Source organism: Prionailurus viverrinus, chromosome B3 (genome assembly GCF_022837055.1).
Source record: "Prionailurus viverrinus isolate Anna chromosome B3, UM_Priviv_1.0, whole genome shotgun sequence".
NCBI lineage: Eukaryota > Metazoa > Chordata > Mammalia > Carnivora > Felidae > Prionailurus > Prionailurus viverrinus.
This window is the reverse complement of record NC_062566.1, coordinates 83,157,457-83,179,739: the sequence shown is the minus strand read 5'-3', so window position 1 is coordinate 83,179,739 and position 22,283 is coordinate 83,157,457. Positions and strand designations below refer to the sequence as shown.

At 34.4% G+C, this 22,283-nt stretch overlaps 1 pseudogene; it reads right to left on the bottom strand.

The window, feature by feature from the left end:
* Nucleotides 1-7,006: 7,006 nt before the first annotated feature.
* Nucleotides 7,007-22,283, bottom strand: part of LOC125168108 (general transcription factor IIH subunit 3-like) — a 42,014-nt pseudogene continuing 26,737 nt past the window's right edge.

Below are 22,283 nucleotides of genomic sequence, written 5' to 3'. Positions count from 1 at the left end.
CAACCAACGGAATGGGAAAAGATATTTGCAAATGACATATCGGACAAAGGGCTAGTATCCAAAATCTATAAAGAGCTCACCAAACTCCACACCCAAAAAACAAATAACCCAGTGAAGAAATGGGCAGAAAACATGAATAGACACTTCTCTAAAGAAGACATCCGGATGGCCAACAGACACATGAAAAGATGTTCAGCGTCGCTCCTTATCAGGGAAATACAAATCAAAACCACACTCAGGTATCACCTCACGCCAGTCAGAGTGGCCAAAATGAACAAATCAGGAGACTATAGATGCTGGAGAGGATGTGGAGAAACGGGAACCCTCTTGCACTGTTGGTGGGAATGCAAATTGGTGCAGCCGCTCTGGAAAGCAGTGTGGAGGTTCCTCAGAAAATTAAAAATAGACCTACCCTATGACCCAGCAATAGCACTGCTAGGAATTTATCCAAGGGATACAGGAGCACTGATGCATAGGGCCACTTGTACCCCAATGTTCATAGCAGCACTCTCAACAATAGCCAAATGATGGAAAGAGCCTAAATGTCCATCAACTGATGAATGGATAAAGAAATTGTGGTTTATATACACAATGGAATATTACATGGCAATGAGAAAAAATGAAATATGGCCTTTTGTAGCAACGTGGATGGAACTGGAGAGTGTGATGCTAAGTGAAATAAGCCATACAGAGAAAGACAGATACCATATGGTCTCACTCTTATGTGGATCCTGAGAAACTTAACAGGAACCCATGGGGGAGGGGAAGGAAAAAAAAAAAGAGGTTAGAATGGGAGAGAGCCAAAGCATAAGAGACTGTTAAAAACTGAGAACAAACTGAGGGTTGATGGGGGGTGGGAGGGAGGAGAGGGTGGGTGATGGGTATTGAGGAGGGCACCTTTTGGAATGAGCACTGGGTGTTGTATGGAAACCAATTTGTCAATAAATTTCAGAAAAAAAAAAAAAAATGACTGTCCTGGTATTGAGGAGGGCACCTGTTGGGATGAGCCCTGGCTGTTGTATGGAAACCAATTGGACAATAAATTTAATATTAAAAAAAAAAAAAAAAAAAAAGAAAATAATTTTAGTTAAATTCACATTACTTTTGAACTTTTATTGTATTAGATTCTTATGGTTAATCTTCTCATGCATCATGAAACATGCTTATACTTAAATTTATGATGACTATGCAGCTTAAAATTTAAGTTAATTCTGTTTTTGATATAATGTAGTCTTTTAATAAGAGTGTCAATTATACGCATTTCCAAATATAGCTTAGATTTCATAGTTCTGTAAGACTTTACATATAAATAAATATGCAAATAATTCCTGACATGCTCCAGTACTAATGGAGGAGCTGAATACTAAAGATTTACAATGATATTCACATAAATAGCATCAGTTCTATCCCATGCTGTATTAGTCATTTGGGGCTGCCATAATAAAATACTATACACTGGGTGGCTTAAACAACAGGAACATATTTGTCACAGTTTTGGAGGCTGAGAAGTCCAAGATCAAGGAGCTGGACAATTCACTTCTTCCTGTTGAGGGCTCTTCCTGGCTTTTAGGCAGCTGCCTCCTTTTTGTGTCTTCACATGACCTTTTCTTGATGAATACTCTCTTTCTTTTGAGAGAGAGAGAGAGAGAGAGAGAGAGAGAGAGAGAGAGAATGAATGAATAAGTGTGAGCTCTTTGGTGTTTCTTCCTATAAGAGTACTAATCTCATCATGAGTTCCCATCCTTATAGCCTTTTCCAATCCTAATTACTTTCCAGAGATACCATCTCCAAATACCATCACAACTGGGGGCTGGGGCTTCCACATATAAACTTGGAGGGGGGGAGCACAAACATTTAGTCTGTAACACATGCAGAACACATTTCTGGCTCGTTACTGCTTATATTTAGCCACTATCCCCACTCCTTCAAGTCAGCTTCTTTTTTGATGTTTATTATTGTTATTTTATTTTATTTTATTTTATTTTATTTTATTTTATTTTATTTTATTTTATTTTATTTATTTTATTTTATTTTATTTTACTTTATTTTAGAGAGAGCACAAGTATGGGAGAGGGGCAGAGGGAGTGAGAGAGAGAGAATATCTTAAGCAGGTTCCATGCTCAGCATGGTGGGGAGATGCTCAATGGGGGACTCGATCCCACAACCTTGGGATCATGACCTGAGTGGAAATCAAGACTTGGATGCTCAACTGACTGAGCCACCCAGGCACCCCTATTATTTTTCTAAATTTTATTTCCAGTATAGTTAAAATACAGTGATATATTAGTTATAATATAGTTGTTCAAAAATTCCATACATCACTCAGTGCTCATCACAAGTGCACTCCTTCATCCCCACCACTTGTTTTGCCCATCCTCCAACGACCTCCCGTCTGGTAACCACCAGTTTGTTATCTACAGTTAAGAGTCTGTTTCCTGACTTGTCTTTCTCTCTTTTTTTATTTTGCTCATTTGTTTCTTAAATTCCACATGAGTGAAATAATATAGTATTTGTCTTTCTCTGAGTGACTTATTTTACCTAACTCTATTTCTCTAGCTTCATCCATGTCATTGCAAATGGCAAGATTTCATTCTTTTTTGTGGATGAGTAATATTCCATTTTGTGTGTGTGTGTGTGTGTGTGTGTGTGTGTGTATGTGTGTGTGTGTGCATGTATATATATATATATCACCTCTTCTTTATCCATTCATCTATTGATGGGCATTTGAGCTGTTTCTGTAATTTGGTTATTATAAATAATGTTTTTATAAACTTAGGGGTGCATGTATCCATTTGAATTAGTAGTTTTGTATTCTTTGGGTAAATACCCAGTAGTGTGATTACTGGAATGTAGGGTAGTTCAAATTTTAGCTTCTTGAGGAAACTCCATACTGTTTTCCAGAGTGGCTACACCAGTTTGCATTCTGACCAACAGTGCATGAGTGTTCTGACAACACTTGTTTCTTATGCTTTTGACTGTAGCCATTCAGAAGGTGTGAGGTGCTATCTCATTGTGGTTTTGATTTGCATTTCCCCATTATAAGTGATGAGCATCTTTTCATGTGTCTGTTGACAATCTGGATTTCTTTTGTGGAGAATTGTCTGTTCATGTATTTTGCCCATTTTTTAAATTGGATTAATTGTTTTTTTCTGTTGAGCTGTATAAGTCCTTTATATATTTTGGATACTAACCCTTTATTAGATAAGTTATTTACAAATATTTTCTCTCATTCAGTAGGTGGCCTTTTTTAGTTATTTTTGTTATTATTTATTTGTTTATTTGTTATTTAGTTATTTAGTTATTATTGTTTCCTTTTCTGTGCAGAAGCCTTTTATTTTGATATAGTCCCAATAGTTTATTTTTGCTTTTATTTACCTTTCCTCAGGAGACATACATAGAAAAATGTTGGTATGGCTGATGTGAGAGGCATTTCTGCTTGTGTTCTCTTCTAGGATATTGATGGTTTCAGGTTTCATGTTGAGGTCTTTAATTAATTTTGAGTTTATTTTTGTGTATGGTGTAAGAAAGTGGTTCAGTTCATTGTTTTGCATGTAGCTGTCCAGTTTTCCCAATACCATTTGTTGAAGAGACTGTCTTTTTCCCATTAGATATTCTTTCCTACTTTGTTGAAGATTAATTGAGCATATAATTGTGGGTTTATTTCTGCATTTTCTATTCTGTTCCATTGATCTATTTTTTTTTCAACGTTTTTATTTATTTTTGGGACAGAGAGAGACAGAGCATGAACGGGGGAGGGGCAGAGAGAGAGGGAGACACAAAATCGGAAACAGGCTCCAGGCTCTGAGCCATCAGCCCAGAGCCCGACGCGGGGCTCGAACTCACGGACAGTGAGATCGTGACCTGGCTGAAGTTGGACGCTTAACCGACTGCGCCACCCAGGCGCCCCTATGTGTCTATTTTTATGCAATTACCATACTGTTTTGATTACTACAGCTTTGTAATGTAACTTGAAGTCCAGATTTTATATGCCTCCAGCTTTGCTTTTCTTTTTCAAGAATGTTTTGGCTATTCTGGGTATTTTGTGGGTCCATATAAAATTTATGGTTGTTTGTTTTAGTTCTGTGAAAAATATTGTTGGTATTTTGATAGGGGTTGCATTAAATGTGTAGATTGCTTTGGGTACTATTGATATTTTAACAATATTTTTTCTTCCAATCCATGAGCATGGAATATTTTTACATTTCTTTGTGTCATCTTGTTTCAAGTCAGCTTCTTTTGACTGGAATTCCTGCTGATCCAAAAGATTAGCTAAGAAAAACAAATAATTGGTGAGTGAGAAGAGCAAAATAAGCACAGTGGTGGAATGAATGAAGACCAGTTAGGAGTAGAACCAATGAAGCAGTCAGAATGTTATTATTTTCACCACCAAAAAAAATTGAAAGTAAAAGATGAAAGCATATAAGGCTTAGTCAGACAAAGAATGACAATTGGTGTACTGAAGTGATATTGAGTGCAAAAAGTATTTGCACAAGTTATGGTACCAGGGAAGGCCACCATAGGACAAGGATCAAAGAATGAGGTTAGTGAGTCCTACCCTTGGGGTTCCTCCTGGAGCTAGTCTTTTTCCATTTGATCACTCTGTTTCTGGAACTCAAAGCCTTCAGTGGTAGTTAGAAAAAGCTACTGATGATTTAGTTGCTATGCTATTATCCATACTAATAATACCTCTGTTAATGGGTGATTCTTTAGGTCAGGAATCATGTATTTTTCACCAGTGTATCTTAAGCATTTAACATTTTAATTAATGGAATAATTGAGTGAACCAGATTTTTCTGAAAGCAGAGGCAAGATGAGTATTAAGAAGAAAAGCTTCTCCTGACACTTGAGATGAATGAAGAAAACCCATCCTTTCAAAATTGGGATCAGTGACATGCTATGTTCACACCAAAGTTTCAATGAGAAGGTTGCTTGCCCTAGTTCATTTCCCTCCAGTTTCCTGGGATGGAATAATTATAATAACAATAACAAGATATCATACGTTGCATGCTTATTAGAATTTAAGAACTGTGATATGCACTTTAAATTCCACTAAAGACGAGGTGCCTGGGTGGCTTAGTCAGTTAAGCCTCTGACTTTTGATTTTGGCTCAGGTCATGATCCCATGGTTGTGGGATGGAGCCCCGTGTTGGACTCTGCACGGTGCATGGAGTCTGCTTAAGATTTTCTCTCTCTCCCTCTGCATGTCTCCCCACTCACACACACACACACTCTCTCTCTCGAAACAAAATTTAAAATAAAAAAAATAAATTACATTAAAGATAATAGCAGCAGCTAATATTTATTGAGCAATTGTTATACACCAGGTATTAAGTGCTTTATATAATAACATCTCATAATTACTTAAACGATGTTAGTCCCACATTGAAGATGAGGAAACTAAGACACAGAGGGGAGGGTGGACGTAGCCACTAATAGGTGTGAAGTCAGGTATTAACCTTAGGCCTCATGGCTCTCTCTTAATTCTTTCGCAGTGCTGTTTCCTATGTGCTGTGCTACTTCCAACGCTGCCACTGGCCCTTTTGTGCAAATGAGAAAGAATTTTGTCTTTCTCAATAATAAGAAATATTACAAACATAAAACCAGTTTTTAGGACTTACGCAAATTGAATTATCAAAAATAAAATAATAGATGTTTTGAATTTTTAATAAAATTTTGGAAAAATAGCCACTGGGATATAAAATTATTTCTAAAATATACATCTTGATTTCATTGAAATTAAATTATTTATGACAGATAGAATGCTTACTTTCTCCAATATCTCCTTTCCTATAGAAAGGGTTCCTAGACTTGTGTGACATCTCTTTTGTGACATTATAGGCCATAATGAGTCTATAGCTTTTAAGTATAAGATATTTTCTCCACTGGTGACTAATATTGGAAAAGTTAAATATGTCCTAAAGTATTGTGTCTTTCAGAAAGTATATTATTTTATACAAACATTTGATTTTTGAGATTTTATTCTTCTATGCATAATAACTTTTAATGAACAGTGTGATTATACTGTTGTAAAACTTTAAAAATATTATGGTAAGAACATTTAACATGAGATGTACCTTCTTAACAGATTTTTACGTGTACAGCAGAGTAATAAAGGTTGCACAGCAGATCTCTAGAACTTAATCATCTTGCATAACTGAAGCTTTATATCTGTTGAATAAAAACTTCCTACTCCCCCCATCCCTGGCCCTTGGCAACCATTCTGTGTTCTGTTTATAGATGTGTGACTATTTTAGAATCCTCATATAAGTGGAATCATGCAGTATTTGTCCTTCTATGACTGGCTTATTTCACTTAGCATAATGTTCTCAAATGGCAATGATTTTCTTTTTCTTTCTTTTTTTGGCTGAATAATATTCCACTGTATGCATATACCACATTTTCTTTATCTGTTCATCCATCAGTAGGCATTTAAGTTGTTTTCACATTTTGGCTATTCTGAATAATGTTGCAGTGTGCATGGAAGTGCAAATGTTTCTTCTAGATCCTAATTTAAAAATTTTTTGATAAAAACTTAGAAGTGGAATTGCTGGGTCATATGGTAGTTCTATATTTAATTTTTTGAGGAGTCTCTATACTGTTTTTCATATTGGCTGCACCATTTTGCTTTCCCACCAACAGTGTAAAAAGGTTCCAATTTCTCCATATTCTCACCATTTACTATCGTTGTTTTTTTTTGTAATAGCCCTCCTGCCAAGTGTGAGGTGATAGCTCATTGTGGTTTTACTTTGCATTTCAGTGATGATCAAGGAAATGTAATACTTCAATGAGAAATATAACTGATTTTTCAAGACAAATTAAACTTAATCATATCATAACAATGTCTTATTCCTTACTATGGTCATCAGTCCATATAAATCATAAATATTTACAAAGTTGTAGTAATTGACATTCATCATAATTTTCAAATTATATATGTTATCTGGGAAAGTACTTCTCAAACTGTAATGTGTATTCAAATCATCTGGAGATCATGTTAAAATGCAGATTACAATTCTGTAGGTCTGGTGGGACTCAAGTGTCTGTAGTCTAACAGTCTCCCAGGTAATGGTGATGTTGCTTGTCTATGGACTATACTTGAAGTATCAAATATCTAGAACAATGAAAGGCCATGATATTCCTCATTATCATAAGTCTTTCTTTCAAAGACAATATTAGTATATTCAATAAAGGAAAAAATTGGCTTTGAAATTTAGTTTTGGATCATATACAGACTGATAAATTTATAGGTGGATGAAATCTTCCTCCTCTTTCTGGTAATTCAGTGTTGGAGAAGTTGGTGTCAATCAAGAAACTGCAATTGATTTCATACCAATGGTATAATTTTAGTAAACAACATTACTTCATGTTTCTTCACCGAATTTCTTATTCCCTTTGACTTTTTCAAGGATACTGTTGATTGAATTTTGGCTTCTGTACATTTTGCATATAGCAGTAAGTGATATCTATGTAGCAGGAGGCTGCAGTACTTTAATCGTAGTTAATTTTTGTACTGCCAGATTTTCATAACAAAAAATAATCAATTGCCATATTAGTGGATGATTACATAGTAATCTCTACTATTTGTCTAAGGAACACTGGCTTTGTATATTATTAAAGGGAAATGAATATTTGCTTTACACAGTGATTTATATAATCCTAAATGTATTTGTAGACTTACATTCACAATTCAGAAATACTAGTACACGAGTAACAGATAATATGAACTATACAGGTTTACGTTTAACTTGTGCACTAATACCAATACAGGACTTTAAAAAGTTTTTTTAAATGTTTACTTATTTTTGAGAGAGAGAGAGAGAGAGAGAGAGAGAGAGTGAATGGGGGAGAGGCAGAGAGAGAGAGGGAGACACAGAATCTGAAACAGGCTCAAGGCTCTGAACTGTCAGCACAGAACCCGATTTGGGACTTGAACCCACAAACCATGAGATCATGACCTGAGCTGTAGTCAGACACTTAACTGGTTGAGCCACCCAGGTGCCCCAAGGACTTTTTGCTTACATCTTTAGATATATATCTATCAGTACACTAGGCAGAAGTGTAATTCTTTTTGTAAAAACACAGATTATTTTAGAAGTTTGACCAACAAGGCCTTTTGATTATTGAACTCATTTGTCCATTGTTAGAGAAGAATGGTGGCAACATACTGACTTCATTTGAACAAGATACAGACCTGCTATGTTAGAAAACTGTCATAATAAATAGAAAAATTGCCCATGTTTTGAATCAATAATGTTATAATCAAAATTTGACAATAGTTCAAAATGGCAAAGTTGTCTATGAGGTGAATTTTGCCTCTTGAATATGGAGTCCCTGTATAAGTGTCTAAATGAACAACCTGTGTGGCAGCCCTGGATGCTTTCCTCAGCCTGCTTCATCCCTCATGTTGTCCCATACTGAGACTCCAGTTGTACTGGTTCCAGCTCTCCCACCTTCTCTGCTTTCCAAATTAACCCCAAGAAGCCAGTTGTAGAGAACAGTTAGTTACCACAAGCAATAATAATAAAATCCATTTGGGTTTCTACATGGGGGCCTCTCAGAGAGGGAGTTGGTGTTTTTAGGTCCTCCATCCACAGAGTTTGTATTTCAGCTCTTGAGCAGAAAGAAACTCTTGAGCAGGTTTTTGCATGGTGGTCATTGCATTTAACAGTCTGTTTTAGGTAGCAGAAAGAGATCTGCATGTTAGGCTCCCTGGATTTATCCCATCACAAGAGCAGATCCTACCACCACCCAGTATTCTATACAAAGGAAGTCAGACACAGAGTTCTTCCTTGCCTAAGGGCCATATTCCATCTTCATTTCCCGTGACTAGAAATGCAAGTGCATGATAGAAGAGTTGTGTCTGAAAGGGACGTGTGGAATCACCAAGCACAACCTCCTCTCCAGTGCAGGAATCCCTTTGCTAGCTCCATTGATCACCTACCTTCTATCTCAGAGTTTCCAGTGATGGGTGGCTTAGCAGCCCATTTCATTTCAGCTCATTTCAGGAGCCCAGGTCTAATTATTAGAAATAGTCTCCATATATTAGGTTCCCTTAATTATCAGTTAATTAGTTATTTCCTTATAACTTCATTTATTCAGATGATTTTTTTTTTCTGGAACAGCAGAGACTTTGTTCTTCTTCAAGCATATAGTAGAAGAATACAGGCTTATAGAATTTTAAAATTAGAAAAAAATATATAATAATTTATATTTGATTTTCTTCATTTATTCCTTTTTCACAGATATTTAAGTATACTTTAAATCCCTTGCATCCTTTAAATATTGCAAGAAAATCTCTTCTAGCATGTAAGATAAGAGCTGAAATGCTATCAGATATCACTGAAAATAAATGCTCTATAGAATGTAACTGATTGTATAGAAATGCTCAAGGTCATTTAGTCTAATTAACAGTAAAGTCAATCAATACCTACTGAATGTTAGTGGATGCCCATGGAAATAATTAAGCAAATTGTCTTTAGGGAATCCATGTTTCAGACTTCTTTTCCAATTTGCCATGCTCTGTCCAAGGCTGCCTTTCCCCCTCCTCTTTATAGTTCTTTTTATGTTTTCACTTGAGATCTATAAAGATCCAGTTGGAATTTAAATTGTAATGATTTCTTGTGGGAGCTTTTCTTTCCCTTTAGCCAGGCCCATTTTTTTTTTCTTTATTAAAAGAGTTAGGCTTAGCTTGAGTAAATCATGATCGTTGTGGTCTTCCAGCATACTAACAGGTGCAAAATGAGGGTGTATGCTGGCTGGTAGTTTTGAAGGCAAGTTGCGTATGGGTGGGCCATGCTGCTGAGGACTGCTATATGCTGGACGTCTGTCTGATAAATTTGGGCCCGTTCTTCTCCTCAGTTATTTTTGGTGGGGAGGTTTATTGACAGTATTAAAGAAGGACAATCTCAACATGGCCATAGGGGCCATGAATATGCTCAGAACACTCTTTCCAGAGGACACACAGAGATACCAAGTCCTGAGGTATTACTCCTAGTTTTCCCAAAAAGTTCTATCTACCTCTGAAATGTATAATCTAGAATAATTCTCATGAGACATTTAATAGGAAAGTTGGAATCATAGTGAAAGGAAATACTCATGATTCTACAGTTCCTTTGATACTCCTTCCTTTCAGCTATCTGTGCCTGTATACAGAAGCATAAGCAGCAAATACTAAGCGAATTGCTATGGAGGATTCTTGCAGGGAAATTATCAAGCTAAGAGAAAATACCTACCTTCTAGTAATTTATAACTTAATTGAAAGAATTACGTGCAAAAAATTCTTCAGGCTCAATATACTTTTTTTCAAAAAGCAAAAAAAGTGGGGTGTGTAGTGGTAGTTATATCAAAGGAAGTTATATGTGCATTACAAAAAAATATTTTGAATAGTACCAGTTGTCAACATTTTGTCTCATTAACTAACTAACTCTATCAATCACCTAAGTGTTCTGATGGTGCCATTTTTTTGATACCTCTATTTTTCAGGTGGTCTTTTTCTCCTGAAATGATACCTGAAGTCAGATCCATATGTTCTGTTTACGGTTCAGAAATGTTGATCACTATTAATTCACAGGAGAGATCAGGATGGTTTTTGTCTTAGTTAAAAAAGTGAGTTATGTTAGAAAAACAGCATAGAAAAATAAGAAAATACAAATGAGTGAAAAAGGTCCAACTGCCAGAACAACTGAATACTCAAAAATGCTTCCTCTTCCACCTGTGTCCCACCTGAATTTAGCCCAAGAGAAAGTCCTAGTCCTAGATATAACAGCACAACTGAGGGGTTATCACCATACAATTCTAATCACCCTGGGGCCTGGCTGTTGTCTGACCAGTGAGGGATCCACTTCCAGAATCACATCTTGAAGAGCTTACTTTCTAGAATCATTGCTTTTTCTTCATTAATTTTCTCTAGCGTTTTTGTTTTGTAATTCATTGATATCTGTTGTTATATTTCTTACACGCCTTTCCTTCTACTTGCTTAGGATGTAATTTGCTCTTCTTTTAATAGTTTATTAATGTGATTTTTTTTTTAGTTGCAATATATTTTTTTCTTTTCAAGTTTTTATTTAAATTCTAGTCAACATATATGGTAAAATTGGTTTCAGGTGTAGAGTTTAGTGATTCATCACTTATATATAACATCCAGTGCTCATCACAAGTGCCCTCCATAATACTTCTCACCCATTTAGCCCATCCCCCACCTTCCTCCTTCCATCAACCCTCAGTTTGTTCTCTATAGTTGTGAGTCTTTTAGGGTTTGCTTCTCTCTCTCTCTTTTTTCTTTCCCATATGTTCATTTATTTTGTTTCTTAAATTCCACATATTAGTGAAATCTATTAACATGAAATCTTATATCATGGGTTTTAAATCATTCTTGTTTTCTAACATAAGCACATATTTTCTCCCTCTAAACAATTCAGTATGTTCCACAAATTTGGGTATGTTGTATTTTTAAATTTTTAATTCAATTCAAAATGAACTGTTTTTTTTGTGGGTTCCCTTTGACTCATAGCTTACTTATAAATATTTTGTTTAATATCTAAATACTTGGAGATTTCCAGAAATTGCATTATTAAAATTTCTAGTTTAATTCTGTCAGAAAAATACTTTGTATGGTTTCAGTCTTCTAATATTTTTAAGACATTATGGTAAATAATATTGTTTATTTTTATTTTTTATTGTTAAAGCATATGCAATTAAACAGAATGTTAATCTGTTATTTATGGGTGTATTTTTTTATAAATATTAATTAGGTCAAGTTGGTTCATAGTAACATTCAAATCTTCTACATCTTTGCTCATTTGCCATTTATTTTACTATAATTGAGAGATGACTAATGAAATTTACTATTTTAATTTGGATTTATCTCTGTTTTCTGGAAGTTCTATCTATTTTTGTTTCATAAATTTTTAAGCTCTGTTATTAGATGCATAAACATTTAGGACTATTCCATTCTGTTATAATATGAAAAGTATTGCTTTATCCCTGGTATTACTTTCTTTTCTGAAGTCTACTTTTCTGATATTAGTATAGTCATGCCACTTTTCTTATGACTAATTTTTGCATGTAATATTTTTTCCATCCTTGTAATTTTATTTATTTATTTTTATTATTTTATTTTTAGAGAGAAAGCTCATGAGTGGGTGAGAGGGGCAGAGGGAGAGAGGGAATCTTAAACAGGCTCCATGCTCAGTGCAGAGCCCAATGCAGGGTTCGATCCCACAACCCTGAGATCATGACCTGAGCCAAAATCAAGAGTTAGATGCTCAACCAACTGAGCCACAAAGGCACCCATCCTTGTTATTTGAATCTATTATCATCTCTATATTTAAATTGTCTTCACACATATATATCATATAGTTAAGGCTTAATTTTCTAGCCAGTTGAACAATATTTTCCTTTCAATTCAGTATTTAGAATATTTACATTTAATGTAACTAGTTAGAGGGCTGGTTTTAAAAATTACCACTTTGCTACTTGTTTTCTATTTGTCTTTTCTGATTTTTGTTCATTTTTTCTGGTGTCTAAGCTTTCCTTTGGATTCATTGAATTTTTAAAAAATTTTTAGAATATCAGTCTCTTAGATAAATCTTTATTTTTATATTCCAATGCTTGCTCTAGAGATTACAATATATGTCTTTAATTTATTACAGTTTACTTTCAAATACTGTTACAACATTTCCTGTCTACTGTAAGACCCTTACAAAAATATACTTCTATTTATTCCTTCCCATTTGTTGTACTATTATAGTTATAAAGGCTATAAACCATACAATCCAGTGTTATTATTTTTGCTTTACAGTGTCCATGACCTTTTAAAGGTATTTAAAAATGAGATAAAGTATATTTTTATTTACTCATATTTATCATTTGGCACTCTTTATTCCTTTGTGTAGAGTTAAATTTTCCTAATTTTCCTTTTGCTTAAAGAACTTTCTTTAACACTTCTGACAGGGCAAGTGCTAGGGATAAATTCTCTCAAGAGTTACTTTTCTGAAAAGTATTTGCCTTTATTTTTATAAGACTTCTTTTCTGGGTGAAAAATTCTGGTGATAAGTTTTTTCCCCCCTTTTGATATTTTAATGTCTCTTCATTCAGATAGTTTTTTTTTTTTTTTTAATTTTTTTTTTTTCAACGTTTATTTATTTTTGGAACAGAGAGAGACAGAGCATGAACGGGGGAGGGGCAGAGAGAGAGGGAGACACAGAATCGGAAACAGGCTCCAGGCTCTGAGCCATCAGCCCAGAGCCCGACGCGGGGCTCGACGCGGGGCTCGACGCGGGGCTCGACGCGGGGCTCGACGCGGGGCTCGACGCGGGGCTCGACGCGGGGCTCGAACTCACGGACCGCGAGATCGTGACCTGGCTGAAGTCGGACGCTTAACCGACTGCGCCACCCAGGCGCCCCATCATTCAGATAGTTTTTGATAAGTTCATAGGTTCAGATAGTTTTTGGTAAGTATGCTGTCATTTCAATCTTTGTTCCTTTATGCATAGTGAGTCTTTCTTTCTTCTAGCTGATTTTAGGATTTTTATCAATGGGTATTTTACAATTTGATTCTGATATGCCATGGTATTTCTTTCCTCATATTTCTTTTGGTTGGCATTCAATGAGCTTGGATCTGTGGGTTTATACAGTTTTTCATCAAATTAAATGAGATCATTGTTTTGTTTTATTTTCTTTTCACTGCCCTTCATCTTGTACTGCAGTTACATACATATTAGAATATTGTTCCACAGATCACTGAGTTTTTAAAAAAAAAATATATATTATTTTTAAGTAATCTCTGTACCTAACGTGGGGCTTGAACTTACAGCCCCAAGATCAAGAGTCACATGCCCTACTTACTAAGCCAGTCAGGTACCTCCAGATCACTGATTTTAATTTTTTTGTTCTCCGTGTTCATTTTGGATAGTTTCTATGGCTCTGTCCTCAAATATGTTGGTCTTTTCTTTTGCAGTATCTAATATGATATTGATTCCATTCAGTTATTGTTATTATTGTTATTCCATCTAGTTACTATATTTGATCAGATATATTTTTTATCTCTAAAAGTTTGGTTTGGTTCTTTTTTTATATCTTCCATTTCTCTCCTCAGCATGCTCACATTTTCTCTCCCTTTTTGGAATATGAAGCATTTTAACATCTTTGTCCACTTGTTCTATTATCTCTGTTTTAAGTCTTTTTCTATTGACTGGTATTTCCTCTTATTAAAAGTTATAGTTTCCTGCTTTTTGCATATCTGATAATTTTTTATTGGATGCCAGACATTGTAAATTGTACATTTCTGGTGTTGGATTTTGTTTTCCTTTTAATAGTACTGGATTTTGTTTTGATGTGCAATACAGTTACCTTGTATCAGTTGAAATGTTTAGAAGTTTGCTTTTAATTTTATTAGGCTTTTAATCTATGACTGGTATTACCCCACCTAGATAATAAACTTCTGAAAATTTTATCTGATGCCTCATCTATTATAAAGTCTTTCCACTCTGCCTGGTAGGAACACAAACTATTCCCAGCTTGGTACACTTAGGAAGTTGTTCCAACTACTTGCTTCCTGGGGCTTTTCCTCAGCCACAGACTCAAAAGGACCCCTCTGCAGATTTCTAGAGCTCTCTTTTTGTGTAGCTCCCCCCTCTCCTGTACCCTGATCTACAAATTCTGGTTGTCTTGATTTTACTGAGCTTTTTTCTCTGTCTCCTCAACTTAGCAAGACTTGCTGGCTCAATGTGGAGTCCCTCCCCTCACAGCTCCCTTCTGCAGCCTGGTAACTCCCAGGTATAACTTCACAATAGTAATGCTCATCTTGCTTGTTAGTCTCCTTTCGTGGATCATAGTCCTGTCCTGCTTTTTTTCCAGTGTCTGAAGATTGCCATTTCATTTATTTTGTCTGATTTTTTAGTTGTTTATGATATGAAGATGAATCTGGTCTGTGTTATTCCATCTTGGCTACTAGCACAATCTGTATTGTTGTTTGTAGAAATATATAGCTTTGATAAATTCTGCTGATTAGAGAATACACTCTATATTACTTCAGTATTTTGAAAGTGTTAAGGTTTGTTTTAGAGCCTATATGGCTTTTGTCTCTGAGCTATCAATTATTGAAAAGATTATGTTCAGAATATTATTATGAATTTATCAATTTCTCCTTATCATCCTTTAATGCTTTGCTTTCTAAACTTAGAGTTTATGTTATTAGAGTTATTAGAATTATGTTATTAGTTTTTAGGAAATTTAATATTGCTATTTTTTCCTGGTGGATTGAAACTTTTAAAATGTGAATGGCCATTTTTATGACCAGTGATGCTTTTTGCCTTAAAGCCTATTGTGTCTACTATTAATATAACTTTTTGTTTTCATAGCATATCTTTTTAAATTCTTTTTACTTTCAACCATGTGCTATATGTTTTAGATAATTCTTTTATATATGTATATATTTAATATATTTCTCTCTGATATGCTACTTTTTACATTTTAATTGGAACAGTTAACCCATTTATATTAAATGTAATTACTGATATATTAAATTTTAAGCTAGTGTTTTAATGTGCTTTCTTTATTCTACTTGTTCTGTATTTCTTTTTTTCTCCTTTTTGACTTTATTTTTAAGTGCTAATTATCTTATAAAATTTTATATAAAATAAGAATTAATATAAATGCAAAGTATATCAATTCAAGTAAACTTATATAGTGCCAAACAAGGTATTAATATTTAAGATGAAAAGTAAAAAAGAAAAACCTTTCCCCTTATACGTAATTATTCATGTTTTAGATGTTGTTGCTTGCTGGAATGTCACTTTTTTCTTAGATTTAAAATGATGAGTTCTATTAAACTTAAGTATGCTATGAAATGTTAAATTGTATTTATGAAATCACAAATGAAAACAGGTTATAAAACTTAAGAATTTACAAGTAAGCACAACTAATTACTGAAATCTTTTCCATATTTAAAAACTCTAAAAATATAGGATATTAAATATGTCTGGAAATAACTAGCCAAACACCAAGTTTCTTAAAACTCAGCTTTTAAGAGGGTATTACAGCATAAATAGAATGTGAAATAAATAGAAGTTTTCATGTACGAACAAGTTTTACGAATTACTTTTAAAAACAAAGAAGCTGCAACTCCTCAGACTGTTCTTATTCAATGCTACAACTTAAAAGGATTTTTTTAATACCCTCAAGGGAAAAAAACACCCTTAAATTTCTTTTAATGTTAAAATCACAAAGAATTTTATTTTTTTGAGTTTATAGAAATTTATATTCAAAAGCTTCTAGAGAAAAATCTCTAATATTACTGTATTTTTTTCATTGAAATGTAAATAATTATATCTGGGGATCACTATTAGCTGTTAAAAGAAAGTTAACAGTGTCTGGAAAATTCCCCAAAGGGCTCAGGCTTTAGCCTTTACAAATAAGCTCTTAAAACTATTGTTCCGAAGAAAAATGTACACTGCTAGACTACTTTACTCAAAGTTCCTGTTCATTTAAAGTGAGATTTTTGTAGTCACTTCGTGATGAACCATTTTTATTTGGGTCACATGTTCTAAACATAGATAGATGCCAGGCAGGGAAGTAAATACCTGTTTACATCTAAATTATTTCCAACTAGTGAATTGGGGTTTTATTTATTTAACTTGTCAAAGTTGACTTGGCAATGTATGGATTGTTTTTCTAAAATTGTCACTTCATAAAAACATCTGTCACTTCATAAAAATGACTTTAATTTGACTAATGTGCACTAAAACTATAATCAAACCCCAAATCTCACTTTGACAAGTAATCATCCTATTACAAAAGCGACTCACAAATTTGCGTTTTTTTCCTCCATTTCTGGTAAAAACTAGAAAACATTAAAAAATACGTAATGCATAGCATGACTCTCTCAAAAAATTACTGTCTTAGAAGTGCACAATGAAAACATGTTAGAAATATCTCTTCTAGGAAAATAGCTATATGAAAAATAATTGTGTATGTTTTTTGTATTATTTCTTGTCGAAGCCTTTTTTTTTTAATGTTTATTTATTTTTGAGACAGAGGGAGACAGAGCATGAACGGGGGAGGGTCAGAGAGAGAGAGGGAGACACAGAATCCGAAACAGGCTCCAGGCTCCAAGCTGTCAGCACAGAGCCCGACACAGGGCTCAAACTCACAGACTGCAAGATCATGACCTGAGCCGAAGTCAGACGCTCAACTGACTGAGCCACCCAGGCGCCCCTGTCAAAGACTTTTTTGTGCGATTCTACTACAATTTCAAATTCAACTTTCAATAATCTAGAAGATGAAAAGGATGAGCATTTTATCATTATCCACTCATTTTTAGGCAGTGAAATTTTAAAGGCCATCTCACATACAGTGGAAACAGAGCTGAAACTGTAGAATATTGACATAAGACAAAAGACCGACATAACAAAGTTCAAGGAGATTTTGATGACAAAAGCAAGTAGTCATGTGATCAACATAAATTGGTGGTAAAAGATTAATTGAAATCTTTGGTTGTGATCACAAAGAAAAACCCAGAATAAATATTGCAGACTAGAAAGAATCTGAGGCTGTTCCTCACGAGTCGTACTGCATAGGAATCTGCTCCTTTGGGATGTCACAAGCCTGTTGTTAGATGCACAAATCAGTCTGAATTCTTAATTTCATTTGCTAACTATCTTTAACTTTCTTGATTCTCCTATGAGTGTGGCAAAGCAATTTGGTGAAGAATTCTGCCACCAGACTTTCTCTGTGTTGCTTCTTCATGTAACTCTTTGTCATTAAATCTTCCATCTCTTCCAAAAGAACTTAATTTCCTGCTGCTGCCAGCTCACATTTTCCATCTTTACTTTCTGAGGAATTAAAATCAGGAGGAGAATTGCCAGGGTCTCCCAAGGAGTCCCTATATCTGCTTTTCATTTTCAGGGTATAAGAAATGCCGATCTTGAATGTAATATGCTTACCATAATAAGTTTGTAGAAATGGTCCATGAATAAATTGGGACATTCTACAAATCCTCATAGAACCTATGTATTTAAAAATGTAAAGAGAATCTGAATGCTTGCTTTCCCCAGCAAATTTATTTGGTATCAATTCTGATAGCTGGAGACCATGGTGGCCTCAGATGCTTAGTAGAGAACCTTTGGCCAGGCAAGTTATCTTTTTGTTCTGTGGACTCACAACTTTCATACTTCTTGACTTGGAACTGATTTTCTTAATCATTACTTTGTTTTGCTCTTTTCCTATCTTTAGTGTTCATCTCAGAAATTTAAAATGTATCCTTGGCTTATCAATGTCTAATATTAATTGATAACTTTACTCTTCTCCTGGTTAGTACAAGGAGCTTAAAACATTTGACTACATTTTCATTATTCCCAATACAGATATATTTTTGGTGAGTCAATATTTATTGAGATTTACTTACATGTTTGCGACTTTCTTTTCTCTTTATTCTTTTTGAAGATCCCCGTGATCTTCTCCAGTGATTATTTCCCTTTTTTCTGGAAAAATCCTTTGCAAATTCCTGTGGGTCTCCTAAAGGTAAAGTCTTTCAATTGTTTATTCATCTGAAATGTCTTTATTTTTTTATGGTTACAAATTCTAGATTAGCAGTTTATTTCTGACTTCTGCTGCTACTGTTAAGAAGTCACCTGTCAGTCTATTACTCCCTTGAAGGCAAGTTGCTCTATCTGCTTAAAAATTTTTTTTTTATTTTATTCAGTTTAACTATGATGTGTTTAGGTATGGATTTCCTTTTATTTATCCTGAGTGGTAATTATTGGAATTCTTATGCCTGAAGATTGGTGTTTTCATCAGTTTGGGGGAATTGTAAGCCCGAATCTCCACAAATATTGCCAGTGTCCATTCTTTCTTCTTTGTCTAGATGCCAGAACTTAGAATTTCTCATGGAATTCTTGTATTTTTACATTCTGTTCCATGTTTTCTACCTTTTATGCTGCTTTCATGCTACATTCTCGAAAGTGTCTTCTGACCTATTTTCAGTTCACTGTCTCTTCAACTCTTTAATATGTTGTTAAAATTCTCATTAGATTCTTAATTTTGTTTGTGAAAATTTTAAGTTCTAGAATTTCAATTTGTTTCTTTTTCAAATCTGTAAAGTCACTTTTTGTAATTGGCAGTTTCCTACTGAAATTTTTAGAGCTTACTTTTCCTTGAAAATGGTAAGCATAGTTTTTTTTTTAATTTAAATTTTAGTTAGTTAACATACAGTGCAATATTGGGTTCAGGAGTAGAATTCAGTGATTCGTCACTTATATACAACACTCAGTGCTTATCATAAGTGTCCTCTTTAGTACCTATCACCCATCTAGCCCATCTCCCAACCTCTTCCTTCCATCAACGTTCAGTTTGTTCTATATCATTACGAGTCTCTTGTGGTTTATTTCTCTCTCTTTTCTTCCCCCTCTTCCCATATGTTCATCTGTTTTGTTTCTTAAATTCCACATGAGTGAAATCATATGGGATTTGTCTTTCTCTGATTGATTTCGCTTAGCATAATACATTCTAGCTCTATCCACGTCATTGCAAATGGCAAGATTACATCTTTTTGATGGCTGAGTGTTGTTCCATTGTATATATATGAAAATGGTGAGCATAGTTTAACTGTGTCTGATACCTATCATTATTTTGATTATTATTTAAAAAAATTTTTTAAAAACATTTATTAATTTTTGAGAGACAGAGAGGAGCATGGGTGGGGGAGGGGCAAAGAGAGGGAGACAGAGATTCTGAAGCAGGCTCCAGGCTCTGAGCTGTCAGCACAGAACCCAACCTGGGGCTTGAACCCATGGACCGTGAGATCATGACCTGACATGGACCACGAGATCATGACCTGAGCTGAAGTCAGATGTTTAACCGACTGAGCCACCTAGGTGCCCCTATTTTGATTATTTTTTATCACTGCTGGTTCTCTTTCATGATCTTTTTTCTCTTCATGCTTTAATGAGTGCTGGACATTGTGTTTGAAACAGTGTTTGCTGGAATAATATGAGATTCAGGTTGACATTTTCTTCCTCTAAAGCAGGGTACTAACAATGTAGGGTATACTTGCAAGCTCACAGCCTCAGATTTCATGGGATACTGAGATTTAAAAATGGAGTCTACCATCTAGACAAAGGCTGGTTTATTTTTGTTTTACCACTATTCTCAGGGTATAGCCATTTAGGGTCCCAAGTCCCTGTGTTGGGTGGGCCTGGAACTCTGACCACCTCCCTATGACTAAGAGACTAATGAAAGCTACCTCCTTTAGACTAGCAACTGCTCAGAGAGAAAACCTTTCCCAAGCCTTGGAGTTTTGTTCTGTAATTCTTTATCATCTTGATATATCTTTGATATTTTAAAGAAAAATTTTAATAATATCTTTAATCAAGATTATATATGTATATTTTCTGAATGTGGTTGGCTTTAGTTAGTCTTTCATTACCCAAAACAAAAATTTTATGCATCCATTCTATTTTCTTGGTATCCATTTCTCTCCCTCCTTCTCTCTTTTTCTTTCTCTTTTGAAATATTTATAGAGTACTTTTTTTCAAAAGATAAACGTTCAGAATTGTTGTATGCCATTCTTTTGCTTTCATATTTGATTAGTAGTTTGATTACATATAGAATTGTTTTGAAGTCATTTTATATTAGACTTTTGAAGGCATGATTTCACTGTTTTCAGCACTTATCACTGATGAGAAAACTAGCACCATTATGGTTTTTGTTTGTATATATGTACAGGAGGTCTCCTGTTTCCTAGGAAAATCAGCACCAGAAATGTCCATGTAATACAAATCTATTTACATTGGATTGTCTGGAGGTACTGTTTTCTGATAAAAATAAATGGTAGCATGATATGGCAACTCCCAAGTTTTATTTCACTTTCCAGATTAATCATGAAGATAGTAATATCTGCAGAAGTATTTTAAGACTTTCCTCCAGGAACCTGTCTTCGATTCTTTGATTTACTTTAAAATGATTCTCCTTGGAAAATCCTTTCCTGTTATTTTCCTGGTTGATTTTCTCCTCATCCATTATTAACTGATCTAACTCTACTAATCCTCATTTAGCAATAGCCTTGTTAATGATTCAAGAAGCAACCCAAAACTTTCATCAACTTGATGAAATATAACATTTTTTTGGGATTTTGCATTTACTTTAAAATCAATTATGCTATATATGAATTATCATACATTTATTAAAATATTTATTTTATCATATATTTATTAAAAATGCAATAAAAGACTGGCCAAAATGGACTGTGATGTGATTGATGAGGACAGATGTCAGAGTGACAGGGGGTTAGGTGGGTATTTGAGTCAGGACTAATTTTATAAATGGCCAGTCCATTAATGATATTTTTGAGGCATGACTGTGCTTCCCTATGAGATCTCATGGCTGTAAGAATGCAGGTAGTGAACCTATCAGACATCAAGGACCTTATGTAAATTGTTTCCATAGCCCTTTCCTGGAAGCTTCTAGGATAGTCTCTTTATCTTTGGTGTTTTACAAACTTTTATATGTATATTTCTATTTCTAGGTATTTGTCTTTTCCGTTCATTGTGCTCAGTACCTACTTTCAGTTTGAAACCAGGTGTCTTCAATGCTGGGATGTTTGCCTCTGCTTTTATTTTATCTGGCAATATGATCCACTAATTGCCACCTTCTAGAAATTTTAATAAATCTCTGGTCTGCAGATGACTCTCTTCTCTTTTTGGTGCTCTTATGAGTTTACTATCTTTTGTATCTCTTTACTGTAATTTTTACAGGAATTTTGTTAATAGTCTACCATATAGAACAGAAGCTTCAGTATCATTTAAATTAGATGCAGAACACTTTATTCAATGGAAATAGCTACATCAATCTATTTTCATCTATCCATCTCTACCAACTCACTATTAATATGTATTAGGCTATTGATGATTTTTAAAAATTTATTTATTTTTTAATTAACATCCAAGTTAGTTAGCATTTAGTGCAACAACGATTTCAGGAGTAGATTCCTTAATGGCCCTTACCCATTTAGCCCATCCCTCTTCCTACAACCCCTCCAGCAAACCTTTGTTCTCTGTATTTAAGAATCTTTTATGTTTTGTCCCCCTCCTTGTTTTTATATTATTTTTGCTTCCTTTCCCTTATGTTCATCTGTTTTGTATCTTAATTCGTAAGTCATATGATATTGTCATTCTCTGACTAATTTTGCTTAGCATAATAGCCTCTAGTTCCACCCACATAGTTGCAAATGGCAAAATTTCATTCTTTTTAATTGCCAAGTAATGCTCCAATGTATATATATACACCAC